This window comes from Notamacropus eugenii, chromosome 6 (genome assembly GCF_028372415.1).
Source record: "Notamacropus eugenii isolate mMacEug1 chromosome 6, mMacEug1.pri_v2, whole genome shotgun sequence".
Lineage (NCBI taxonomy): Eukaryota > Metazoa > Chordata > Mammalia > Diprotodontia > Macropodidae > Notamacropus > Notamacropus eugenii.
Window position 1 is genome coordinate 314,264,645 of NC_092877.1, and position 26,907 is coordinate 314,291,551.

The 26,907-nt window shown below is 36.9% G+C and overlaps 1 long non-coding RNA gene across 1 annotated transcript; it reads right to left on the reverse strand.

The window, feature by feature from the left end:
• Positions 1-26,897, reverse strand: LOC140509751 (uncharacterized). The gene is made up of 2 exons (XR_011968904.1): positions 26,728-26,897; positions 1-4,249 (listed from the first exon to the last, which is right to left on the reverse strand). It is a non-coding gene; the product is annotated as an uncharacterized lncRNA (long non-coding RNA).
• Between the last annotated feature and the right edge of the window lie 10 nt (positions 26,898-26,907).

Consider the following 26,907-nt stretch of genomic DNA (forward strand, 5'->3'; position numbering starts at 1 on the left):
TTTCTTTTTCTTCTCTTATTGCTACTGATAGGATTTCCAGTACAATACTGAATAATATTGGTGACAGTGGGGATCCGTGTTCACATCCGATCATATTGGGAAGGTTTCTAGCTTTTCCCCATTACAAATAATGCCTGCTGATGGTTTTAAATAAATTCTTTTTTTATCAATTCAAGGAAAAATCCATTTACATCAATACTTTCAAGTGCTTTTTTTTAATGGAAATAAGTGTTGAATTTTATTAAAAGCTTTTTCTGCATATTATTTATATAATCATGATTTTTAAAAACTTTTATTATTGATGTAATCAATTAAATTAATGGTTTTTGATATGTTAAGCCATCATTGCATTCCTGGCATAAATCCTACTTGATGATAACCTTTGTAATATAGTTATAATCTTTTAGCTACTATTTTATTTAGGATTTTGCATACATATTCATTAATGAAATTGGCTTATAGTTTTCTTTCTCTGTTTTTGCTCTTCCTGGTTTAGATATCTGTATCATATTTGTTTCATAAAAAGAGTTTAGTAGGATCCCTTCTTTGCCTAGTATCATACATAATTTATTTAATGTTGGAATTGACTGATATTAAAGTGTGTGATGGAACTTACTTACTTATAAACTATCTGGTCCTAATTATGGCCTGTTCAATTTCTTTTTCTAAAATAGGTCTATTTAAATATTCTCCTTCCACATCTGCTAATCTAGGCAATTTTATATATTTATAAATATTCATCCATTTCATTTAAATTGTTAAAGTTATTGGCAGGTAACTGGGCAAAATAACTCTTTATAAGTCTTAATTTCATCTTCATATATTCACCTTTTTCATTTTTGATTTGGATTTCTTTTTTCTTTTTTGAATCAAATTAATTATTTATCTATTTTATTTTGTCATTAAAAACTCTTTTATAAATTCAATGCTTTTTTTACATTCAATTTTATTAGTTTCACTTTTAATTTTTAGGACTTCCAATTTAGTGTTTAATTGGAGATTCTTTTTCTAGTCTTTTTTAATTGCATACCCAATTCATTAGTCTTCTCTTTCTCTATTTTATTGATGTAAGTCTGATCATTGCTTTTGTGATATGATGTCTTATTGTCATTTTCTTTAATGAAATTACTGATTGCTTCTATGACTTGTTTTTTAACTCACTCATTCTTTAAGACTAGGTTGTTTAATCTCCAATTAGTTTTTAATCTTTGTTTCCAAGGTCCCTTATTAAATATAATTTTTATTGTATAGTGATTTGAAAAGGATGCTTTTAATATTTCTGCTTTTCTACTTTTAACTGTAAAATTTTTATGTATTAATATATGATCAACCTTTGTAAATGTACCATGAACCACTGAGAAAAATGTGTCTTCCTTTCTAATTCCATTCAGTTCTCTCCAGATATCCATCATAACTTGCTTATCTAAAATTCTATTCACTTCCTTGACTTTTTTCTTCTTTATTTTTTGGTTAGATTTATCTAGTTCTCAGAAGGGAAGATTAAAGTCCTCTACTATTTTAGTACTCCTATCTATCTCCACTTGTAATTCATTTAACTTTTCTTTTAAAAATATAGATACTATAGAGTTTGTCACAATTAGGTTCAGTACTGATATTACTTCCTTGTCTATAGTACCCTTTATCAAAATGTGATTATCCTGTTTATCTCCTTTAATTAAATCTATTTTAGCTATAACTGTGTCTGAGATGATAACTGCTGCCCCTACTTTTTTTTTTGCATCAGCTGAAGCATAATAAATTTTAGTCCAACCCTCCTTTTTAAATCTGTATCTCTCATTCTAAAATGTATTTCTTGTAAACAATGTATTTTTGGATTCTGATTTTTAATACTTTCTGCTATATACAGTTCCATTTTTATGGACATTTTATGGAAATTATATGGAGTTCATCCCACTCACGTTCAAAGATAATAATTACTATCTGCAAATTTCCCTTCATCTTATTTTTACTCTTACTTATTTTTATCTTCTTTCCTTACCTTCCTGTTCCTAACTTTGCCCAACCCTCTGTCTCTTATTTTCCCTCCACCCTCCTCATCTTAATCTATATACTCTCCTAAAAGTCACTCTTGCACCCCAAGCCCCAGTTTTCTCACCTGTCTACAAATTCAGAAGACTTCTACACCCATCCAGATGTACACATTGTTTCCTCTTCAACCCAGATGAGAGTAAGGTTCCAACATTACCAGCCATCCACCCCCACCTGTTTCCTATTTATTAGTTCTTCCTTTCATGCCCCATTTTTCTGAGATAATTGCTCCTTTTTTACCTTTTCCTACCTCATTTTGTTTTTCTTTAAATCACACAATCATATCCAATACACCCCCAACTTTTCTTTCAAATTACCTTGGTAATGATAACAGTTTTAAGAATATTGATAGCATTTTCATATATTATAGATAATTTGACCTTAACGAGTGCCTGATAATCAGTCTTTAATGTTTTCCTTATATGAACTTTTTGTATCTAATGTTCCATTAAGTTCTAGTGTTTTTGATACAAGTACTTGAAAATTTTACAGTTCATTAGATACCCATTTATTTTTTTCATTCAGGATCATACTCAACTTTGCTGAGTAAATTATTCCTAGATGAAATCCTAGGTCTTTTGCTCTTCACAATATGTTACAAGACTTGTGGTCTTTCAATATTGAAGCTGTTAGATCTTGCAAAATCCTGACTGAATTTATGCAGCATTTAAATTGTTTTATTTTCTTGTTGCTTGCATATTTTCTACTTAACTTGGGAGTTTTGAAACTTAGCTATGACATTCCTGTAAGTTTTCCTCTTGGGATCTCTTTCAGGTTGTGAATGGTAGATTTTTTCTATTTCTTCTTTACCCTCTTGTTCTAAAACTTCAGAGCAATTTTTCCTTAATAATTTCTTGTAATATTGTGTCTAGATTTGCAACTTTCATGTAGTCTGATAATTCTTATATTGTCTCTCCTTGATCCATTCTTCAGATCAGTTACTTTTCTCAGATGTTTCAGATTCTCTTCCTTTTTTTCTAGCTTTACTATTCCTTGATGTCTTACAATATCATGTGATTCCACTTGTCCAATTTTAGTTTTTAAGGAGTTATTTTCTTCCACAATATTTTGTACGTCTTTTTTTCCAAATGGATAACTTTCTTTTCATAATTTTCTTGGGTTGTTTCTATTTTTCCCTAATTTTTACTCCATCTCTCATTTTATTTTTTAAAATTCCTTTTTCAGTTCTTCCAAGAGCTCTTTTTAGGCTTGTGGCCATTATATAACTCATTTTTATTTTTATTTTGTTTTATTTTATTTTTAGCAGCTTATTATTATAATCAAGTTCAATCCTGAGTTGTGAGTAATATTGCCCTAGGCTGTTATTTTTTGAATTCTGTCCATGGGCTCAACCTCAGGGACTCCTCCCATCTTCTAAGTCACATAGAGTTAGGGAACCCCCAGTCACTTTGTCCTGAAAATTTTCTTTCTCTCTGCTGTACTGCACTCACCAGGCATGGACTTACTCCTCCTCAGCAACAATCACGAAATTACTTTCCCCCTCTCAGTAGAAAACTGAAAGACTACAACTGTGAAATGTTAATAATAAGAAGCTGTGGACTTTTAGCTGGGCCTCCATGCTGCTACAGCTCAGGTCTCTTGGTCCTGAGGAACATGGTATCTGGTTGCACAAGACATGGAAGAGAGCTTTTGTGACTGGCTCTGTAGTAAGCATGGACCTGAAGACTGCTCACCCTACAGTATTGTGCAGCTGCTCCACTCTGACAGCATTTCTGGCAGCGTCTCCACCAAGGGTCCCACAAAGGGGGAAGAAACCTCTACTGTCTAACTGCCCCATTTCACCCTAGGCTCTTGTTCCCTTCCAGAGGGTCCACAGCATTACTCTTTATGTGCCATTTTAAACTCATAAAAAATACAAGGGAATAATACCTTGACTAACAATATCCTCCTTGTTCTTCTGAGTAAACTTAAGCTTTCCCTAGACATTCCTTCTAGCCTTTGACTATCTTCCTACTTTGGAGGCTGAATCTGGAGTCCCATGGTGGCAAGGATAGAAGCAGATGGGAGTAGATAAGATGGTAGAGAAACAGTGTGCCAAAGTAGTCTTTCTTCCCTGCTCCAAAGGGATAATATCTGGAGCAAAGAAAAACATGATTTTCTGACAATAGCCTGAATCATGCCTCAGTTCCTAATTCAGTTACATTCTTCAAATCCAGAATAGTATGTGACTCAGGTGACTCTGTAGGAAAAGGGAAGCAAAAGGAGACCAAGTTCATTAAGATAGTTTGGAGTGGGAGGAAGCATACAGGATCAAACATTTAGGAAAGGAACAACTGTCATACTTCACAGAGATTACAACAGCAAATAGTATGAAATATAAAGTAAGTTACTATCCTAGGGCTTTGAGAGTTTACCCCAAAGGATGATAGTGATGAATCTTCTGCATATTACAGAAAGGGAGAATAGAAAAATAGCAGTGTACACTTTGTAAATTAAGCTATAGAATACAATTTTTGCAGAGTGTGTGTGTGGGGGGGAGGGGGGGCAGAGGAGATCTTGGAGGGAAAGAACTTGAGTAATTACCAGCATAGCCAGTTCTCTTAAGGAGAAACATGTTTCAAACTATACTGTTTCCTTTAAAATGTGTATACCCTGAAGATTGGAATTGTGCCTGCTGGATTATTGAACATGGCGGCAAGAAAAACAGTAAGCCCAAATGGCTATTTATCTGAAAAAATCAAACTTTCTGGGGGAGTTGAGTCAAGCTACCCTTAGAGAAAAAAGAATTCTTTCTATCAATACTTTCTACTATACAATAGTAAGTATAGCCTTGCAACTTATACAGAACTTTAATTGTCTTCCTGGCACCAATGGCTTAATTACCCAAATTAATATAATTTAGGTCATTCACTGTCCCTACAAAATAGTCTACTTTTTCTTTCTCTCTTACTTAAAGATTTATTTTGATTTTTAAAATCTACCCCTCAAAAAGTAGGTGCAGGTTAGAATTGCCAGTTCCTGTTTGGATATGCTGTCTTCTTTCTTTTTCCCAGCTCTCTGTCTACTTGGGAGAGCAGTAGAGTGAAGCTAGATCCTCACCCAGTACATATCAGCCCTTGTTGTGGTACTGAACCCCAAATTCAGGGAGTACTGGGATATAATGGGAATTTGAGGGGGGGTTAAGTTTTAATTTTAGAAGGTCATTTCTGAAAAGCAAAGATGACAACAGTGGTGGTTTTGGGGGTCTTGTTTCTTTTTGCAGAATTTATTGCCCTTGTGTAATGGAGATGAAGGAAATAAAAATGCATGTGATTTTAACAATCAGACTTGTGTTTTTAGCTAGGTTTTAAATTCCAAGGTCCAGAAATGAAAGGTGGTACCAGTACCATGTGTTTACTTTAACAAGTCTTGGATTCTATCACAGTCCTTTAATGCTGCTGTTGACTTGCTGGATTCAGTTTGGAATGGATTTATTGCTCCGTAGCTTCTTGCACTATACCAGTCCTTCTAGTGCTTTTGCTTCTACAACAGAGTTTAAATTAATATATTTGCCACATGGAATGTAGAGAACAGCAAAGTCCATGATTATTCATAAAAATTAACATTGGACAACCAGACTGCTGTAAAAGGACATGATTAATTATGGTGGGGAAGAAATGAAGGGAAAAGAGTAAATGATAATAAGGGGGAAAAATGAATTCATATGAAGTGCAAAGACCAGCCTAGGTTCCAAAGAAAAGAGGATGAAACTTATTTTCTTTCTCTTAGCAGAAATGTGAAAGCTTATAGTTGTGGAATGTTGATGTCAGATGCAGTTGATACTGGTTTCTTTCATCTAATTTTTCTCCTCTTTTTGATAAAAGGTAGAGGTTTTTTGAATTTGCAAAGAACTAACATCATTTCCACACATTGTGCATCAGGCATTGAGGGGGTACAGTCCAGATACTATGCTTCTACTGTCATGGCTGATGAGAATTGATTGTCATAAATCGAACCCAACATAGGGCCCTAAAAGACCTTACTAGTCTAAATAGATCAAGTCAGGCTTTCCTCAGAACTCTAATTCTGGATCCTACCTCACAAAAGCTGTCCCAACATTTATGATCTCTCTTTAAAAAAATCTATACCTAGTTTTATTGATGCCAGTCATGTCATGTTATCTCAGAACAAAGTGGTTGTCCTTTAACTGGAGGACATTGCATATGTTTCACCAAAAGAGGATAGAGTACCTACACAAATCCTACATATTCTTAGGTCAAATCCCTTGCTGAAACTAGTCCAGTTCTGGACAGATAATTGACACAGCCATGTTTTTTCATTGGCTGACTTTAATGAAGTTTATTTTTCCTTTGGAAAAAGAAGTTTAACTAAAAATACACAGAATGGATTTTGCTGTTTAAGATGAGAAAGGGAAAAAGAAGGTGGTCAAGATGTACAGGAAGTTCAGCTGATACAGTCCCTACTTAGAAGAGGCTATGGAACTTCTAACACGACATGATAATCTGAAATGGAAGGGCCCTGGTTCCTGATACGAAGCATGCTTTGATATTCTCTGACTAGTTCTTGCCTGCTAACCATATGGTTAAGAGGCAGGCTGTTGATTGGCTGCTGAGGTGGAACTGGGATAAATTGGACAGTCAGACAAAACAAGTTCTTTGGTTGGAAAGTGGAGAGTAGGGTGACTGCAGTTAGCTGTGTAATGAGCAAACACACAGAAATTCTCTGAGTTTTTTTTTTTTTTGCCTGATTTGCATCTCAATAAACATTGCACCTGGGAAGTCAGAATCAGGAGTATCAGGATGGTTGAAAGCGACAGATGGGAGAGAAATTTGAATGCTTCTAGAAAAGTCTAGCATCCACTACTACTGCCTGCCTATGAAGGATCTGCCAACATTTCATGTGCTTTGGAGGAAATCCCCACCTTACAACGATGAGAAAAGGACAGAGGTACAAATTAGGGTAGTGTTCCTGAATAGTGTTGGGATAAAGGAGCAGAGATGTCACCTACTGAATTTGAGATGAGCATCAGATAGAGCCTGACTTTGGTGCTTGTTTTGCCTCAGGTCAGGAGAGACCATCAGAATTGCTCTGATGTCCTGACAACTTCTCCATAGCTTGGGCAATGGTGGAGAGAGGTTTTTATATGAGTGAAAACCCCTGAGTAAATGCCTGCCAGGTTCCCTTGTGAGGAACTGAGTGAGGGACTGAACTTCCTGGCTTGGGTATCCCTCAAGGGGGATTATATAAGATGAGGAAAGTAGACTTGCACTGGATGAATGTATGCCATTTACCTTACTAGTTCCTAATATCCTGATTAAATCCTATGCAATATGCTGTATGATGGGCTCAATGAAGCAATATGACCAGCTCTCTGAGAAATAGAGGTTAGCTGTTACTCAGAGTTGATGGTGTGTCTCATAGGTGGAGGATGAATGATTGATTGATAGCCTCAGGTTCCTCACTACTATAATAGATCAGTTACTGGTCACACTACCATGAAGGATATACTCTGAGTCATTGTCTTCGATGCCAAAAAACATTCCAATTAGAACAAGTATTTCAAAGGTATCCAATTCTAAAGTTTTGTACCAGGGTTCCAGTAATTTTATGTCCATTATGCCTTTTTTATTAACTAACTTATAATCAAAGTCAATAAAGCAATGCAACAGATATAAAAATTTAAGGTTATAATCAAAGGAATAAACAAGGCTATGTATGTTTGTTATAAAATTAGAGGTACAATGAAACACAGTACTTATGGTCAGAAGGAGGAACATCAGAAGCAAAACAAGCAAAAAAAACCCCACCATAACCCAGAAAAAAATTCTTCCAAAAAATCAATCCAGAGGCTTCACTAAGCCAATTTTAATACCGACACTTTAAAAAATACGTATCCTGAATTCATTTCCCCATGTAGCCATTAGTGTATGCTGTGACTAGTACCCAATAATCAGGAATACATACCAGGTGTTGTCAATTGAATGAAAACTGGAAATGGAAGTTTAACTAAAAACATATGGAATATATTTCTCTATTTAAGATGGTGAGGGGAGAAGGAGGATGGTAGATGGCAAGCTTAGCTGACAATCCCCACTTGGAAGAAGCTAGGGAGCTTTCACAAGAACATGCTAATCTGAACTGGAAGTTCTCTGCTCCCTCCTATGGAGCATTTTTTATATTATCTGACTAGTTCTAGTCTGTTAACTACATGGTTGGATGAGGACATATACAGTAATGGTAGTACATAGAACACCTGTCCTTTGTTAACCTTCTTTGTTCCTGATATTCCAATTAATGCTATGCAATTTATTTTGGGAGAAGAAACGGGTCAACAAAGCAGGATCAGCTCTCTGAGAATCAGAAAGAGGTTAATGGTTGCCAACTTCCAACTAATCCTGGGTCATTTTTCATGTGGAAGGAAACATGACTCCTAGTTAGTTAACAGAAGTCAAACTCAGGGTTGTTTAATTGTATAAGAATCAGAACTTGTTACAAAGACTTCTAAGAGACTTCAGAGAGTGAGGGTACATATGGTAACAGAGGTACATGGAGGGAGAAGCTGCTGATACATAGGGTGAAATTGGTTCCTCAAAATGTACAGAACTTACTCATTCTTGTGATTTTTCTGGTATGTTCTAATCAATAGAACTCCAATGTCTATTGATTTTTGGTTATGGATAAAAAGTTTATTAACTATTCATTATTTGTAATGGATTTTTGTTTAACTGACATTTGGTGGGAAGGAGCCAAGCTGGTGAATTACAAGCTAAGGGCTCCCTCAGACCTTAAGAGGAACAAGAGAAGTGGGTTTACTTCCCTAACTCTAAAAACTATACCCATAGACTACAAATGATACCAAGGGGCCAAACTCTAGTAACACTTACCACACTGTCTAGAAATAACGTCAAAAAAAAGAGATGTCATATTTATCTTAGGGTATTGGAATGCTAAAGTAGAGAATCAAAAGATAATTGGAATAAGAGATAAGTTTGGCATTGCAGTACAAAATGAAGTAGGGCATAGTTTTGTCATAACTCGCTAATCATAGTGAACATTCTTCTTTTTTGACAAACCAAAAGGCAATTCTACACATGGATATACCACATTGTTAATATTGAAATCAAGTGATCGTATACTTTGCAACCAAAGGTGAAGTGCTATATAGTCAGTTGAAACAAGACCTGGAGCAGACTGTGGTTAAGATCATGAGCTTCTTATGGCAAAATTTAAATTTAAATTGAATAAAGTAGGAAAAACCATCAGACTATATAGGTATGACCTAAATAACATCCCTTATAAATATGAAGCAGAGGGGAATAAGTAGATTTAAGGGATTAGATCTGGTAGATAAAATGCAAGAAGAACTATGAATAGAGGTTCACAATGCTGAATAAGAGGCAGTAACAAAAAAACATCCTAAAGAAAAAGAAGAACAAGAAAGCAAATTGGTTTTATTTTTAATTAATTAATTATATTATATTATTTATTTACTTTTCAGTTCTCAACATTCACTTCCACAAGAATCTGAATTTCAAATTGTCTCCCCATTCACCCTTACCTTCAGTCTGTCCTCCCTTCTATTACCCCACTTCTTCCATCCCCTCCCCTCTATTTTACTGTAAAGCAAAATAGATTTCTATACCCCATTGCCTATAAATCTTATTGCTGAGTTGCATGCAAAAACAATTTTTAATATCCATATTAAAAGCTTTGGGTTCCATATTCTCTCCCTCCCTTCCTCCCCACCCATCCTCATTGAAAAAGCAAGCAATTCAATATAGGTCATATATGTGTAGCCATGCAAAACATTTCCATAACAGTCATGTTGCAAAAGACTAACCACATTTCGCTCTGTCCTGCCCTGCCCTCCATTTATTCCATTCTCTCCATTGACCTGTCCCCCCACAATAGTGCTTGTTTCTGATTATCCCATTTCTCAATTTGCCATCCCTTCTATTATCTTCCTACTCCTATCCCCTTCCCTCCAGCCTTCCTGAAGGATAAAATACATTTCCATACCCAATTGAGTGTGTGTTATTCCCTTCTTAAACCAAATCCCTTGAAAGTAAGGTTCACTTATTCCCTTACATCTCCTCCCTCTTCCCCTCCATTGTAAAAGCTCTTTCTTGCCTCTTTTATATAAGATGATTTGCTATATTCTACCTCTCCCCTTCTCTTACTCCTAGTACATTCCACTCAACAGTAAATTTTATTTTTTAGGTATTCTCCCTTCATATTCAGCTCACCCTGTGCCCTCTGTCATATATAGATATACATATCTATATCTCTATATAGATATATACACATACATACACCCATATATACATATCTACACATATACATACACACATATAATATACACATACACACACATACATACCTACATGTATATATGCATATATATATGTGTATATACATATATACACGTGTGTGTGTGTGTGTATATATATATATTCTAACCACCCTAATACTGAGAAAGATCTCATGAGTTAATAATATCATCTTTCCATGTAGGAATGTAAACAGTTCAACTTTTTTTTTGTTTCCTGTTTACCTTTTCATGTTTCTCTTGATACTTGTATTTGAAAGTCAGATTTTCTATTCATCTTTGTTTTTTTCAACAAGAATGCTTGGAAGTCCTCTATTTCATTGAAATTCTATTTTTTTCCTGAAGTTTTATACTCAGTTTTGCTAGGTGATTTTTGGTTCTAATCCTAGGTCCTTTGATATCTAGAATATCATATTCCAAGCCCTTCAATCCCTTAGTGTAGAAGCTGCTAAATCCTGTGTTATCCTGATTGTATTTCCACAATACTTGAATTTTTTCTTTCTGGTTGCGTGTAATATTTTCTTTCTTTTTTTTTATATCTTTTTTTTATTTAACTTTTAACATTCATTTTCACAAAATTTTGGATTCCAAATTTTCTCCCCTTTTGTCCCCTCCCCCCCAAAACATCGAGCATTCTAATTGCCCCTATCACCAATCTGCTCTCTCTTCTATCATCCCTCTCTGCCCTTGTCTCTATCTTCTCTTTTGTCCTGTAGGGCCAAATAACTTTGTATACCCCTTTACCTGTATTTCTTATTTCCTAGTGGCAAGAGCAGTACTCAACACTTGTTCCTAAAACTTTGAGTTCCAACTTCTCTTCCTCCCTCCCTCCCCACCCCTTCCCTTTGGAAGGCAAGCAATTCAGTATAGGCCAAATCTGTGTAGTTTTGCAAATGACTTCCATGATAGTTGTGTTGTATAAGACCAACTATATTTCCCTACATCCTATCCTGTCCCCCGTTACTTCTATTCTCTCTTTTGATCCTGTCCCTCCCCATGAGTGTTGACCTCAAATTACTCCCTCCTCCCCATGCCCTCCCTTCCATCATCCCCCCACCCTGCTTATCCCTTCATCCCCCACTTTCCTGTATTGTAAGATAGGTTTTCATACCAAAATGAGTGTGCATTTTATTCCTTCCTTTAGTGGAATGTGATGAGAGTAAACTTCATGTTTTTCTCTGACCTCCCCTCTTTTTCCCTCCACTAATAAGTCTTTTGCTTGCCTCTTTTATGAGAAATAATTTGCCCCATTCCATTTCTCCCCCCAATATATTTCTCTCTCACTGCTTGATTCCATTTTTTTAAAGATATGATCCCATCCTCTTCAATTCACTCTGTGCACTCTGTCTCTATGTGTGTGTGCGTGTGCGTGTGCATGTGTGTGTGTGTAATCCCACCCAGAACCCAGATACTGAATAGTTTCAAGAGTTACAAATATTATCTTTCCATGTAGGAATGTAAACAGTTCAATTTTAGTAAGTCCCTTATGACTTCTCTTTGCTGTTTACCTTTTCATGCTTCTCTTCATTCTTGTGTTTGAAAGTCAAATTTTCTTTTCAGCTCTGGTCTTTTCATCAAGAATGCTTGGAAGTCCTCTATTTCATTGAAAGACCAATTTTTCCCCTGAAATATTATACTCAGTTTTTCTGGGTAGGTGATTCTTGGTTTTAGTCCTAGTTCCTTTGACTTCTGGAATATCCTATTCCATGCCCTTCGATCCCTTAATGTAGAAGCTGCTAGATCTTGTGTTATCCTGATTGTATTTCCACAGTACTTGAATTGTTTCTTTCTAGCTGCTTGCAATATTTTCTCCTTGATCAGGGAACTCTGGAATTTGGTACTCAAAGAGGCAGACCAAATTGCCAATATTCACTGGATTTTGGAGAAAACAAGAGAGTACCAGAAAAAAAAATCTACTTTTTTATTTTTTGACTATACTAAAGCTTTTGATAGTGTGAATCACAACAAAATGTGGCAAGTTCTGAAAAAGACAGGAGTACCAGATCATATTACATGTCTCCTATATGTGGGTCAAGAAACAAGACTTTTAACCAGACATGGAATAGCTGATTGGTTTAAGATTGGGAAAGAAGCACAACATGGTTATATACTGTCACCTTATTTGTTTAACATATATGCAGAGTATATCATCCAAAATTCCAGACTGGATGAATCAAAAGGTGGAATTAAGCTGGCTGGAGAGAAATATAACAATCTCAGATATTCAAAGATACTACTCTGATGGCAGAAAGTGAAGAATTAAGAAGCTTCTTGATGAGAGTTAAAGAGGAAAATATAAAAGCTGGCTTAAAGCTTAACATTAAAAAAACTAAGATCATGGCAACTTGTCCTATCAGTCCTGAAAAATTGAGGGAGAAGAAATGGAAACAATGTCAGACTTTCTGGGCTCAAAGATCACTGCAGACAATGACTGCTCCAATGAAATTAAAAGATGCTTGATCCTTGGAAGGAAAGCTAAGGGAAATATGGACAGCATCCTAAAAACTCAGAGAAATCACTTTAACAACAAAGGTTCATAAAATCAAAGCTATGGTTTTTCCAGTAGCAATGCATAGCTGTAAGAGTAGGACTATAAGGAAAGCTGATAGCTGCAGAATCGATGCTTTCGAATTTTGAGAAGATTTTTTTTGAGAGTCCTTGGAAAGCAAGGAGATTCAATTAGTCCTCAGTTAAAGAAATTAATTCAGAGTATTCATTAGGAGGACAAATACTGAGGTTGAAGCTTAAATACTTTAGCTTCATGATGAGAAGATAGGATTCAATGGAAAAGACCATGATATTGGGAAAGATTAAAGACAAAAGCATCAGGGGCCAGCAGAGAATGAAATAGATAAGATAGTGTTATGGAAGCAACAAACATGAACTTAGACTGACTTTGGGAGATTGTGGAAGAGAGAAAGGCCTGCCTAGAGTGCTATGGTTTATGGGGTCACAAAGTATTGGACATGTCCAATAATAACAAAATGCAATAACAAATTGTATTAACTTTGAGTAACAAAAACTACAAATGTTTGAGGGACCAGAGGGTGCCTGACTCCCCTTTTGGAGATAGTTGAGAAAGAAGTAAATGCCTACTTATGGCTGCCTGCTCCCTTTGAGGAAGAAACTCCATTCTTTCTTGGAGATGAGTGGGCCAGATTCTAGAGATATCTATGGAACACATAAGCCCGGTCTATATATAGAGGAGTCATGATATTCAAAGGAGATGATATAACAGTGTAGAATACTTAGGGAACATTAAAGTACATGTAAAAGCTAGTTATTATTAGCTTATTACAATCATCAGGTCTCCAGCCTTTTCTGGCACTCCTGAGCTCAAGCAATGTTTATGTAGCAATACAGTGGTATGCTGGCAAAATTTTAACGACTGGGCTCTCCATTTAAAAAAAAAGTATACATGTACACTTTTAAGTTTAATTTGATTATTAATATTCTTTTAAATCTAGGTAATCAGCTAAACAATAACTCAAACCCCAATTTGTAGCAATTTTGATTATCGAGGTATAAATGCTGACACTGGAAATTTAGCAATGGGCTCTAGCTGTAGAGTGGGAGCCAGAGTGTGAGAACATGACCTATGACTCCACAGTTGATTTAAACTACCCTGAATGAAAGTAAATAGCAAAAGAATCACTATCCCCTGGGAAAACTTACACATGACCATGGGCCATCTCTGGCCCTATTCTATATAATACCTAGTCTGGCCTGAGGGTGGGTGTGGGAATCTACCTTTCCTTCTAGGACTGGCCTGTGAGTAAACTCCCTCAACTAACCTAAAAACCCTAATATATCTACACATGTATCACCATGTCTGTGTGATCAGCCCTTATTTCTTCTGTATTTCTGTATTTTCCTTGGAGGATCTGCCACCATATAATTGGCATAATCAGGTGCAACGGATCTGTTCTATTACACTGGAAAGGTGGTTAGAGCTGGTCCTCTCATACTCCTGTTATGTATTTAGATGACGCATGGAGACATATGGAGCCTTCTTAATCTATCATTCCCACTTATCTACACCATGTAATATCAAAAGTTGCTCTAGGACAATTGCTAAGTTTTCCCTGGCTAGAGAGCTGGTAGTTTAGCCCTTTTATGGGTGGTATTGATTTTGTCTTATTTACCTAAAGATTGATGTGTGGGCTATTTAGTTAGATCAATGCATTAGCATCTTATGTTAACCAGTTTGACTGATGGAGCCCAGGCCCTCAGAATATATATATATATACATATATATATATATGTATATATATATATATATATATATGTATGTATATATGTATATATATATGTATATGTATATGTATATGTATATATATATGTATATATATATATATGTATATGTATATGTATATATATATATGTATATATATATATATGTATATATATATATTCTAAGACTAATAAACCCAGAGATCAGTCCTTACCCTGCACACTACTGTAGTATTTTGCTTGATGGTGCAGATTTCACTTCCTTATATCCTTGCTCCTTATTCCTCACTTAATAGGTAGATTAGAAAATCACCTCATTTCACCAACCTGACTATATTCTTGACTATGAAGGACAAGGCCATCTCCTATTGGTGCCAGCTGGGTTTTTCCCCCTAAAATGCCATATAAGTTTGAATATTGAGGGCCTTTGGATCTTCAAAAGGAATGTGAAAACTGCTGCATGGTTCCATATCATGAAGTCACCTCCGTTTTCTATCCTCAGCCAAGAACAAAAGGTGATGCAAACCAAGATTGTTCCCCCGTTGGCATCTATTTTCTTCCTCTTTTTGTCATTGTCAATAGTGTTTATTTGCTATCTCTATGCTACTGCTCTTCATCTGAATTCTCTTGCCCTATATTTTTGTAACAATGACTAACTAGTCTGGCCCCCGCTGCTTAAAGGCTAGGCTTGTTATACTTCACTCCTCTCTTAATATCTTTGAGAGAGTTGAAGGCAGGGATAGTCTTTTCATTTGGCTCTATCTTACACCTATTGTGTTTAGCCACCTGGATTCCTGGCACCCCAGTTCCATTTTACCATGTAATAATCAGATTAACTTATAGTTACAAAGGAATATTTACTTCAACAGCATAGCAAGAACATATACATATTCCCTCCAAATACCTGAGGACATAATTCCCTCTATACCCTTTTAGTTTCTGGGGACTCAAGAGGAATTAGATTCACAGTTTGACTCAATTTATATATAGAATTTAGTCCTACCATATTCCTAATCTAAAAACACTCCTCCCCCGCTTCATTCCAGGTACCCTGGTTTCTCAGGACTTCCCTACAGGGATGACAGCAACATCTGTCCTGGAATCCTGCTTCTGCTTCTAGGGTCACCTTGGCTTCAGCAGGAGGAGCTGGAGACTCCAGTCCGTGAAACTCAAACTGAACAGGACAAACATAGACCCACTCCAACACCATTTCTTGAAGCCATGGGACCCAAGGGAAATGGAAAAGTTGAGGGTTACCCTTGGATGCCACTAGAAAAAAAAGGTGACTATGCCTTTCTCAGTTACATTTAATGAAACTGTAAGTTCTGGCTAAATAGCCAAAGGAAAGAATCTGAGTTGGGATTGAGTGGGATAGACTTAGTGAAGACTCCTCAGATTGTAATTTTTCTCCCAGGGGTGAGGTAAGGCCTAAAGGCTCAAGGTTACAATATTTTTAGAATAGAATAGTTCCATATAAGGATATAAAACTGTGTAGTGTATTAGGGTCTCAATGATTGGACAAAACTTACATAATTCCTCGATGTCTTCATTTCAAAAGGGATTGGTTAGATTTCGTGTCTAGAATGTAAGACCATATTCTCAACTAATGAGGATAATGGTCAGTGGGGGAAGGAAGGACTTGCGTTAGGGTCTATATAAATCACTGTCCTTTTCTTTGTCTTCGGCTTTCCTACTTCTACAGGTGAGCCCCGCTTCTCGAGAATCGAATAAATCACTTTTCTGTCATCACTTTGAGAGGCCTCTGAGTAATTGATTTATGTAGGGACCTGAGCCATCCCACACAGTTTGGGGGCACGTACCGGGATCTGTGACCTTTCTGAGAGACGGCTGACAGCTCAGTTCAAAGACTGGGCGCCCATGGGGAGATTTCCCCATCGTCCTTGAAAAGGGTTGCTGGGCCTCCCTCTCTGCAAGGTAACAACCCGAAGCAGAGGAACTCAGTGAAGACAGAAAAGAATAGAGATAGGGACTCCAAAGACTCCGAAGCTGTGAAGTGTGTGAAAATGCCAACTGGTTGGTGTTGAAGGTTGCAGTCAGGCAACTTGTACGCGTATAAGACCCAGCGGTAAGCACGGAGGGGGCCTGGCGGTCAAGTCGTTGAGTCTTAGATAGACTCGGGGAGAAGGTGACGACTCCCAACCAAATTAGTGGACTGCGGGACCCCAGGGTGAAGGGCCCCCCAAAAAACGTTTGCTGGGTGACTGCTGGTGACGGGCGACCCTCACCTGAGAGCTGGCAAGAGAAGCTAGCAAGGGAGCTAGCGTAATTTGTTGAGTCTCAGACTCGGAGGTGTTGGCGACAACCCTCGACCAAAATGGGACAAAAGCAGTCCAGGAATAGAGCTTCGGAGTGGAGTCAGGAAGAAATACCGGTAAATAGTCCCTTGGGAAACCGATTACAAAATTGGCATGAATTACCAAATTATAGAGAAAAGAATGTAGAAGAAGATGATTAAGTATTGTTGTTTCATATGGGGTGAAAAGACATCGGAGGAGGAGGCACAATCTGGCCCAAATATGGTTCCTCCGAGGATTGGGTTTGCCAAAAATTTAAACCTATATGTACTATTCTATTCTGTTAAATGTTTTGTCTGTATATGTTGTGTTGGTATTTCTGTGTGAATGAAAGTCTGTGTGTCTCTTTTCATCTGATAAGGTTGTAAATTTAGCCAGCCAGCCAGCAGGAGCAGAAAGGCTGAGCTGAACTGTCCTTGAAATTCCTGTTACTCCCTTTCTTCAACCCCTCCAGACTAGTTTCATAGGGGCGGAGGGACAAGGAGGGAGAGAAAGGAAAAAAAAAAAAAATCTTTTTCCCTCAGACCTAAGAGGCATGCTAGCAACCAATTAACCATTTCCTGCCTCACCCAAAAGAAGAAATTTTAGTGTAATGGGAAATAACAGAAAGTTAAGTGAATTCATTCTGGTCGTATTTGGAATTGTGAATAGGTGAAATATGTCATTCTTAATTTAATGTTTCAGATAGGTTAGAATTTATTAAAGTTTGGTGGAAGCAAGCAGAAGATTAGAAAGTAAAAAAATCTCAAGTAAGCAACTTAGAGCTGAGAGTTTTGGATTTAGGTTTAATTAGATCAATATATATTTGATGCCAGACAATGTATTTAAAGTAAAAAGATAATAAGTTTAGGTTTTTCTTTTTCTTTGGAGAGTGGGAGGGCCAGAAAGGGGTGGCCTTGGGAATCCTGGCACAAATAAGAGGAGGGCAGAGACACCCAGTAGCATTTCTGCCAAAAATGTTAGATTCATTAACAAAAGGATAGGTATTTGTTAGATGCAACATTGATCTAATGTAACTGTTACACGATTTTAAATTTTGTAATTTATTACATATAGATTGGGGTTTTAAAAAGATGTGATAGAAATTTGATAATTTGAAACTTACATTTGGTTATAAAAAAGAGCTGAATAGGTTAATGGCTTCTTTTAAGTTTTAAGTAAACTTAAATAAGTTTAAATTTTTAGGTAATCCATCTAAATATTGTATTAGAAATTGCATTGTTAAGTTAATTAATGAATTGGTTAAGAAGAGATGTTATGAATTTTTTTATAAGAGTTTCCTTGTAGCATTCTTAAGAAAATGAGAACACTTTTAAAATGTACATGTATATATATACATATATATATATATGTATATATATATATATATATATATAGGTGTGATTTTCAAGCCTGTTTCATCTGAGCATGTATTATGTTAAAAGTTTATTTCTGTTGTTGAAAAGGAAATTTTAGCTAAAATTGTTTTTGCCATGAATCAAGCATTTACTCTAAAGTTATGTTTGTAAAAGAAAGTTTATGGGCAAATGTGAAAAGGCTTTGGGTTTAGGTCTTTTCTTGTGATTTCTGTCAATTAGTTTCAAGGGGATTGTGATAAATTGCAAACTGTTCATAAGAGAGGAAATATTTGCTGTATTAAGAAATACTTTGTAAAATCTTTTGTATGGTTTTTGGAAGGCCTACCTATCCAATTTGTATTTGTAAGTTACAAAAGTGGGAAGAATTTAGTTTCTCTAATAGGATATGAAAATGCAATTGATGTCATCTGAAATTTATTGTTCGGGTTCATAGCTAAAACAATTTGTTATCACTTTTGAAAATTATGTTTGCCATTTGTAATTCTAATGCTAAAACCTAAAGCTGGTACACTGTGTGTATATGTGGGAAAAGAAGCAGTCCTCAGGTTAGTAACAAGTACAGCCCCAGCAGCTGAGGAGATTGTATATAGAACTTGCTTTGGTGAGAATTTGAAAATGTACAAGAAATGATCTTCAGTGATTGGCTCTTTAGGGCAAATTTAAGATCTAAGAAGTAAATAAAATCTCTGGGAACATTCTTTTTAAATCTAATGGGAATAAATAGATATTGTATCATTGTTACACAGAACAAAATTGGGATTTAAAGTTAACTGTAATTGTATTTTATTTACAGGGGGATTCAAGGAAAGGAATCCCTTACAAAACAAAGCGGGGGGGGGACCCAGGTGGTCTGGGAGCTCCAGGAATGGGCTTGATGGGAGTGGCCAGTAAACTGGAGATTTGGACTGATAGAATTAAGAGTGGGAAGTAGAATAGACTTGGGCATAGTGATAGAGCAGACCTTAGGAGAGTCGGTTCACGTGGAAAAAAAAAAAAAAAAAAACAAGGAGTTTTCAAGGTGAGGTTTTCCAAGGCCTTTAGACAAATGGGACTAAAACTTTTTTGGGGTAATGGGCAAAGGTCCCAACTTGGAATGAGATCTTTACATGTTACAAAATGATGTAAAAGCAATTAGTATTAAAACAATTAACTGAATTAATTACTGAGACTAAATCAGAGACATCCTCAGTTTGGGGAAAGAATTTCAGTCTAATTTTCTTAGAGGTAGGTAGTCTCTGGTAATATTTGGCATTGAAAGTTAAATGATTGTTTTGATTTGAATTCATTACATAAACATAAAAATTCAAGTTAGTGTTTGAACTTATCACATGTGTAGCTCATTCTTTTAGATTGAGCAGGGTTAGAAAGGGATAAAGTAGTTTGGGAAACAGATATAAATCTATTAGAGCAATGACTTATGATTGTTATTCAATCAGGAACTAGAATATGTATAAAAAGGCATCTAAGCTACTTAAGACCTGCGTCAAAGATGTTCCTTGGCCAATGTGAAATTAGTCATGTCTGAAACTGATTATTGGAGCTTGCTATTTTAAGATTTTTGTGGGACTATTAACTGACTGTTCTTCTGAGTCTAACTCCAGGTGTGGATAGCAAGAGAGGCGGTCTGAGCCACTGATCCATGATGCCAGTAAGCCTGTGAGATGCTGGTATGAACTGCAAAAAGGTGATCTCATGGGAAGGTCGGGAGAGCGGCTGTTCAGCCTGAGCTGGGGTAGGATTCTCCTGACTCAATTTCCCCACTGACACCTGGCAGACTTGAAGCCTGGCCGAACGCCAGTTGACAATCTACTCCTGCCTGGAATTGACATGAAGTGAGGGAGATGTTGTTTCCCCTGCAATGTCCCTACTCTTAGTGGCAAATTCTTAAAATCAGAAGTTTTTTAAGTAAAAATACCAGATCTGTTGAATAATAGATTGTTGGTAGGGGAACATCTGAGGTTAAGTCTAAAATTGAGCTAACAGGTTTAGGACTTTAGAACAACAACAATAAGTTGGGGTCCTCTAATTCTTAGTAATAGTGTGAAGACAATCAGGTCAAGGGCTTGTGAGACTAGCATGCATAGTTATTATTTTGTCTCAGTTGGTTAATGCTAAATGAAAAATGGTTTGTGGACTATAGTGTAAATGCTTTAAAAGAAGTATCACATGATCAGAAGTTGGAATTGTTTTATGATGTGATATACACTGTGTTAAAAATGATTATTTATTGTATTTATATAAGTACTGGAGCCTGGTATTGACTCCTTAGTGAAATCTCATCTTCCTAATGAGGGAATGAATAATGACTTACTGTGAAATGTAGAAGCTGCATTTTAATGTGAATTTTCTTTTCTTTTAAAAAAAATGACAATTTGTCAAAGTTTCAATTGTGATTTTTGTAAGAGTGATAGGAATGGTAATCTAAGATGGTATTAAGTTCAGTTTTGTAGAAGAGTGGACATCTGGATTTCTACAAAAAGATGAAGAGAAGAAGATGCTGAGATGCTGTGCTGAAGACTGTTTGAAGGAGCATTCAGATCAGAAAACTGCATAAGATGATATTTTTCCCCAGACTGCTGTATGAGATGGAACCTCTAAATGGACAGTTCATTAATTTAAATCTCTGTATCTGTACTTATGACAAGGGGACTGCCCCCTGTAATTTGCTAATGTGTCAGTCAACTTTGCTTCCTTCCCATATTCATTAAAAAAAAGGAAGATAGATGAAGGGAAGGATTCATAAGGGAAAGAATGTGAAGAGGTATTTATTGATTGGATTTAGGTGTGGAAACAGGAATAAAATAAGAGGAGGGGAGGAATATGGGTAAGATTGAACACACAGAATTTGTAAAGGGATAGCCAATGATATATATATATATATATATATATATATATATAAATTCATTATAAGTTTTGTTATTTGGGGAACTATACTAGGATTATTATTGTTTGTTCTTAACAGGATTCTCTGTTCAGCAATTGTCCTAAGCCATTAATCACAATATCTAAACAGGACTCTTTTATTAAGACTGTGGACTTGACAAACCGTGGGAACAATGCAACCAAAATGTAATACCCTGGGAATGTCCCTTTTAGGCATGATCCTGTTCCCACTGCTGGGACACCAGGCCCCAGTTATCAACCCCCCCCCCCCCTTGAAAATAGTTTCCTGGCCCTAATTCAGACCATTGCGGACACCTTTGAGGTATCCAACTGTTGGATTTGTGGGGGGGCCTCAGCAGTTGAACCAATGGCCATGGGTAGCAGTACTGCTGAGTCCAGTCTGGATTTTAAGTAATAGATCTGTAGTACATGACGGAACGAGATTCTGGACAAGCCAAGAGAAACACCAAGGGTCTTTGTCCGAATCAGTTCCCGGTGAACATTGTTTAAACCAAACAGGACCTGAATTGCAGGAGACATGGCTGGGAGAAAGTAATTGTAAATGGACATTCACACAAAGGCCAGAAACCCTGGCTCGTATTGATTGTGCCCAGTATGCAAACAAATGGGATCAGAATGGTATTACCTGTTCAGATGGTAGAGTGATTCTCTGTACCCATTCATTTTTCCCATCCTCTTCATACAAAGAGAGAGCAAAAGGGGAATATCACGAAAGTTGTGGGTATAAGTTTTACAACCCCTCTGATCCCAGAAAACCATGCGAAGGGGGTCACGACCATGACTATTTGTGGAGTTTTATATATATATATATATATACATATATGAATAGTACTAAGAATAACACAGAATATAAAGAACGGGTATGGAAGTGGGAGAATGGAACACATAGGATGATGTTTGATACTTTCTGGAGTGTAATCAATAGAACTGGGGAGAATTATCAACATTGTACATGGAAGAGAAAACAACAACAATGGAAGGGTAAGTCAGAGATCATGAAAGGGGGACCATTAGGCCCGGATGATGTGAAGTACTTTCCGGCTGTGGATTATAGAGTAAGACTGTTTCTAGAGGAAAACCCTGCTTTGAGAGGGCACTATTGGATATGTGGACAGACAGCCTATACTCACCTTCCGCTAAACTGGAGAGGTGTTTGTTACATTGGATTGGTGAGACCTAAATTCTTTTTCTTGCCTGAATCAGGGAAACAGCATCTAGGGGTCCCTCTATATGATGATCTAGCAAAAAGAAAGAGGAACATCGACACCTCCCTCACTCAGACTGGAAATGCAAATGGGTGGGGTGATACTTGGCCTCCTGAGAGGATAATCAGAGAGTATGGGCCTGCAACTTGGGCTCAAGATGGGAGCTGGGGTTATAGAACCCCTATATATCTATTAAACAGACTAATCAGACTCCAAGCAGTAGTTGAAATTATAACCAAACAGCAAAGGCTTTGGACTTACTGGCTGATCAAGCCACACAAACTAGGGAAGCAGTACTGCAACATAGATTAATCTTAGATTATTTACTTGCAGAAGAAGGAGGAGTTTGTGGGAAACTCAATTTATCTACATGTTGCTTAAAAATTGATGATAATGGAAGGATAGTGAAAGAGATCACCAAGAATATCTGGAAAGTTGCTCATGTTCCCATACAAACTTGGGGTTCCCCTTTCAATACTTCCTGGTGGTCCTGGTTTGAGGGGAGCTGGTGGAAGAGGTTACTGTGGTTTGGCCTTATAGCAATTAGTAGTATTATATTATTTATTTTGTTTATCTTCTTTGATTTCACTAATTACTAAAATAGTTAGAAATTCTTTACTAAAACTTGCTAGAGTAGGAGAAAGGACTGAAGGAGCCATTCGACTGATGATATTAAAGAAGGAAGGTTGGGCACCTGTGGAGACAAGAAACATGAATGATCCTGATTGGGATGAGGAGATTAATAGACAGTCTGAGATTATGTTATAGAACTTTGGTTGAAACATCCGTGAGAAGTCTTCAGGCTGATAAAATAAGAGGAGGGATTGAGTGGGATAGACTTAGTGAAGACTCCTCAGATTGTAATTTTTCTCCCAGGGGTGAGGTAAGGCCTAAAGGCTCAAGGTTACAATATTTTTAGAATAGAATAGTTCCATATAAGGATATAAAACTGTGTAGTGTATTAGGGTCTCAATGATTGGACAAAACTTACATAATTCCTCGATGTCTTCATTTCAAAAGGGATTGGTTAGATTTCGTGTCTAGAATGTAAGACCATATTCTCAGCTAATGAAGATAACGGTCAGTGGGGGGAGGAGGGACTTGCGTTAGGGTCTATATAAATCACTGTCCTGTTCTTTGTCTTCGGCTTTCCTACTCCTACAGGTAAGCCCCGCTTCTCGAGAATCAAATAAATCACTTTTCTGTCATCACTCTGAGAGGCCTCTGAGTAATTGATTTATGTAGGGACCTGAGCCATCTCACACAGGAGGCAATATTGAACTCAAAGAAAGTATTTTTACAGAAACTGATGAATCTATGCAAGCAAGCATGAGAGAGAATATTTGAGGCATAGATGGCATGCTCATCATATTTGTAGATGGCATAAAGGTAGGAGGGATAGGTAACATTCTGAATGACCAAGTCATTACCCAAAACAATATTGTGGGTCAGCCAGAGGGTGCAGTGGATAGAGCATTGGCCCTGGAGTCAGGAACCTGAGTTCAAATCCAGACTCAGACACTTGACACTTACTGTGTGACCCAGTACAAGTCATTTAACCTTGACTGTCTCATCAAAACAAAAACAAAAAAGGAATTGGCAGGCTTAGATCACTGGGTTGACTTTATAATGGTATGATTTGATACAGATAAATGTAAATAAATTCTTACACATGCATACAAAAAAGCTACCTCCATAAATATAGGATGGGAGAGGCATGAAGAGATAGCAATTGCTCTGAAAAGCATCTGGGGTTTTTAGTGGATTCCAGGCTCAGTATTTCACTGGATAGTAGTAGAATGTAGCAGCCAGGAAAAGCTAATTAAATCTTGGGCTGCATTAGAAGAGACAGCTGCCAGTAATAGGTAGGTGATGAGAGGCTTGCCTCAAGAAACATGGGTACCCTCTTTTTGGACTATACTTATACAGTATAGTATATACATTACAGTTGACTGTTGGTTAGAGATGTTATAGATACTCCTTTTGTATGGTTTTCACTTTGTACTATACAGTCTCTCAGAACCCTTCCAAATTTCACATCTTACGCTTCTGATTCTGTGAATTCAGAAGATTTACAAAGACTGACAAGGAAGCATGCTTCTCCCATCTTGCCAGGGAGATGGTGCACAATAGCTGCAAAATGTGACCTATCTTGTCACCTGTGTAAAAAAGTTGGTTTCTTTTGCTCAGCTGAAATTTTTCTTAAAGGAGAGTGCAGGCAAAGGTAGGAGGAGTGTTGGGGAAGTGACAGGAATGTATGAAAGAAAAAGCATCCATAAAACAATTCTTTTTTGCATGTGAAAAAATGACAAATCATGAAAAATGGAAGGTGCTATGAGATCAACAAATAGTGTCCTTATTTTCAGGGAAAGCAAGTGATTTTTCAGAAACAACAGATCAATGAGTTCAACCACAAAGTTGTACAATGGATTATTAGATGGTTTGTAAGCCTTTAGCAAAGGAAGCAGTGATCACTACTAGCTAACACAGACATTCACGAAACTTACGCTGTGGAAGAAGCAGGTATGGGGTTTCTTCAGGACATATTTACTAAGTGATCCTAATGTGCAAGGTTTCCCAAAAATCATAGTACAGTTTTATGCATTAACACCACCCTCTTGACATTTGTTATAATTATATATTCCAGAAAGGTTTTCAGAACGGCCCAAATCTTGAAACAATGTAGCCAGCTCTGATAACAATGCAGAAGAAGGTAGTCAGGCTTGGATTGTGCATAAATTATTTATATGACTTTTTAAAAAAAAAATTCATGTTTAACACTTAGTTATTTTTTAAAATTTGATTTCCAAATTCTCTATCTTTAGCTTTCCCTCCATCTGTTCAGAAGGCAAGCAACATGATATCCATTATTCATGTGAAGTCATGTAAAACATTTCTATATTAACCATACTGCAAAAACAGCGAGGGGTAAGGGAATAATTATTCTTCAAACTGCATTCAGAGGTCATCAATTCTCTCTCTGGAAGAGGATAGGATTTTTCATCATAAATCCTTTGGAATTGTCTTGGATCACTGCATCGATCAGAGTAGCTAAGACTTTCATAGTTGATCATTGTTTCAAAATTGCAGTTACCATGGACTGTGTTCTACTTCTGCTGTCTTCACTTAGTGTCAGTTCATATAATGGATAAATAATTTAAACTTATAAACTTCCCTGTGGGAAGCCTCTGTGGCTTTCTAGACTTGGTAAGACCCTTCATGAATCTCCTTGGCTATGGGCTGTGTAGCAATGCTTATAGAATGTTAGTAGCAAAAAGATGGGACTTTGCTTTCATGGGAGGCTTAGGAAGCAGTAAAAGAACTTTCCCTTTCCCCAATTCCATAAACCCCCTCTCCTTCACCTATTCAATTCTGTGCTCAACTTGTCCATTTGTACTGTCTGTCCCAGTTCATACTGATAACATTTAATATTATGTTTGGACTTTAATAAGGACTAGAGCTTGAATTAATCAATCAGAAGAAGAGTCTGGACCTAACAGTCTCTGTTCTCTGAAGTAAACTCTTCTTATGTCAGCAAGGCCAAATGGGGCTGACTTAGCATTCTTTATGAGACCCTTAACCTGAGGCACTATTTTGAATAATGGGACTTTTTCCATATCTTAATATTTTGTGGCCATATACTACATTATGGTATGTTAATGGTAAATAAAACACATATATCCTGGGTTGTAATTTCAATTGAAATTTGTCAATTTTGTCAACTCTTGTTATCTTACTGTATTTATAACCTATTCAATTAAGAAAATTCCTTTCTCATGGAATAAACACATATAGAGACCATGAATCTGAGGGACACACACACCCTTGGATTGTCCTAAAACAGATTTAAGCCCGGTCATTCCTGTAATAGTCAGAGGTTTCCTTCTGGCTCCATGGCCATGTAGCTTTAAGGAAAGAAACAATATGCATTCTGCCTCTTTGCCTTTTTTAACCAGACTTTCAGGTCCACAATATCTAAACCTCATTTTTGTCTCCTCAGGTCCTTTCGAACTATACCATTCTACATTTAAATAGCATTTTTAGCTCCTCAGGATCTCTCCTGCATTACACATTCTATGCCCTAGTATTTTGTTTGTTTTCATCTCTTCAACCCCACATTCTAATATTCTACTTTAAGACGCTTGGAGGTCTAACATTTTATGGTCTAAAGCACGGCTTCCATCTCACATATCTGTCCTCACATCTCGCGCTCCAACATCCTGTAGTCTGGAGCTCCCTGCAGCTTGAACGTTATGGTTTCTAACAGGTCCTTCCACTTCTGACCTTCTCATATTCTGTTTCCCAAGGGCGCTCCCAACAGTAACATTCTCCCTTCAAAGAGTCTCTTTTCTAAGGCTGCTTCCGATACTTACGTTCCGGACTCCAACAATCTATGTTCTAAAGCTGCTCCCTGCTCTAGAACTTTCTGTAATCTTCAGTTATTTCATTGACTTTGTTCCCTGGTGCTCTCCGTAGGATAAGGGAACAAAGTTGCAACGTGCTCCCTGCGAAGGCAGAGGCGGGCACCGGAAGTTGCGTGGGGGGCGGGGAAG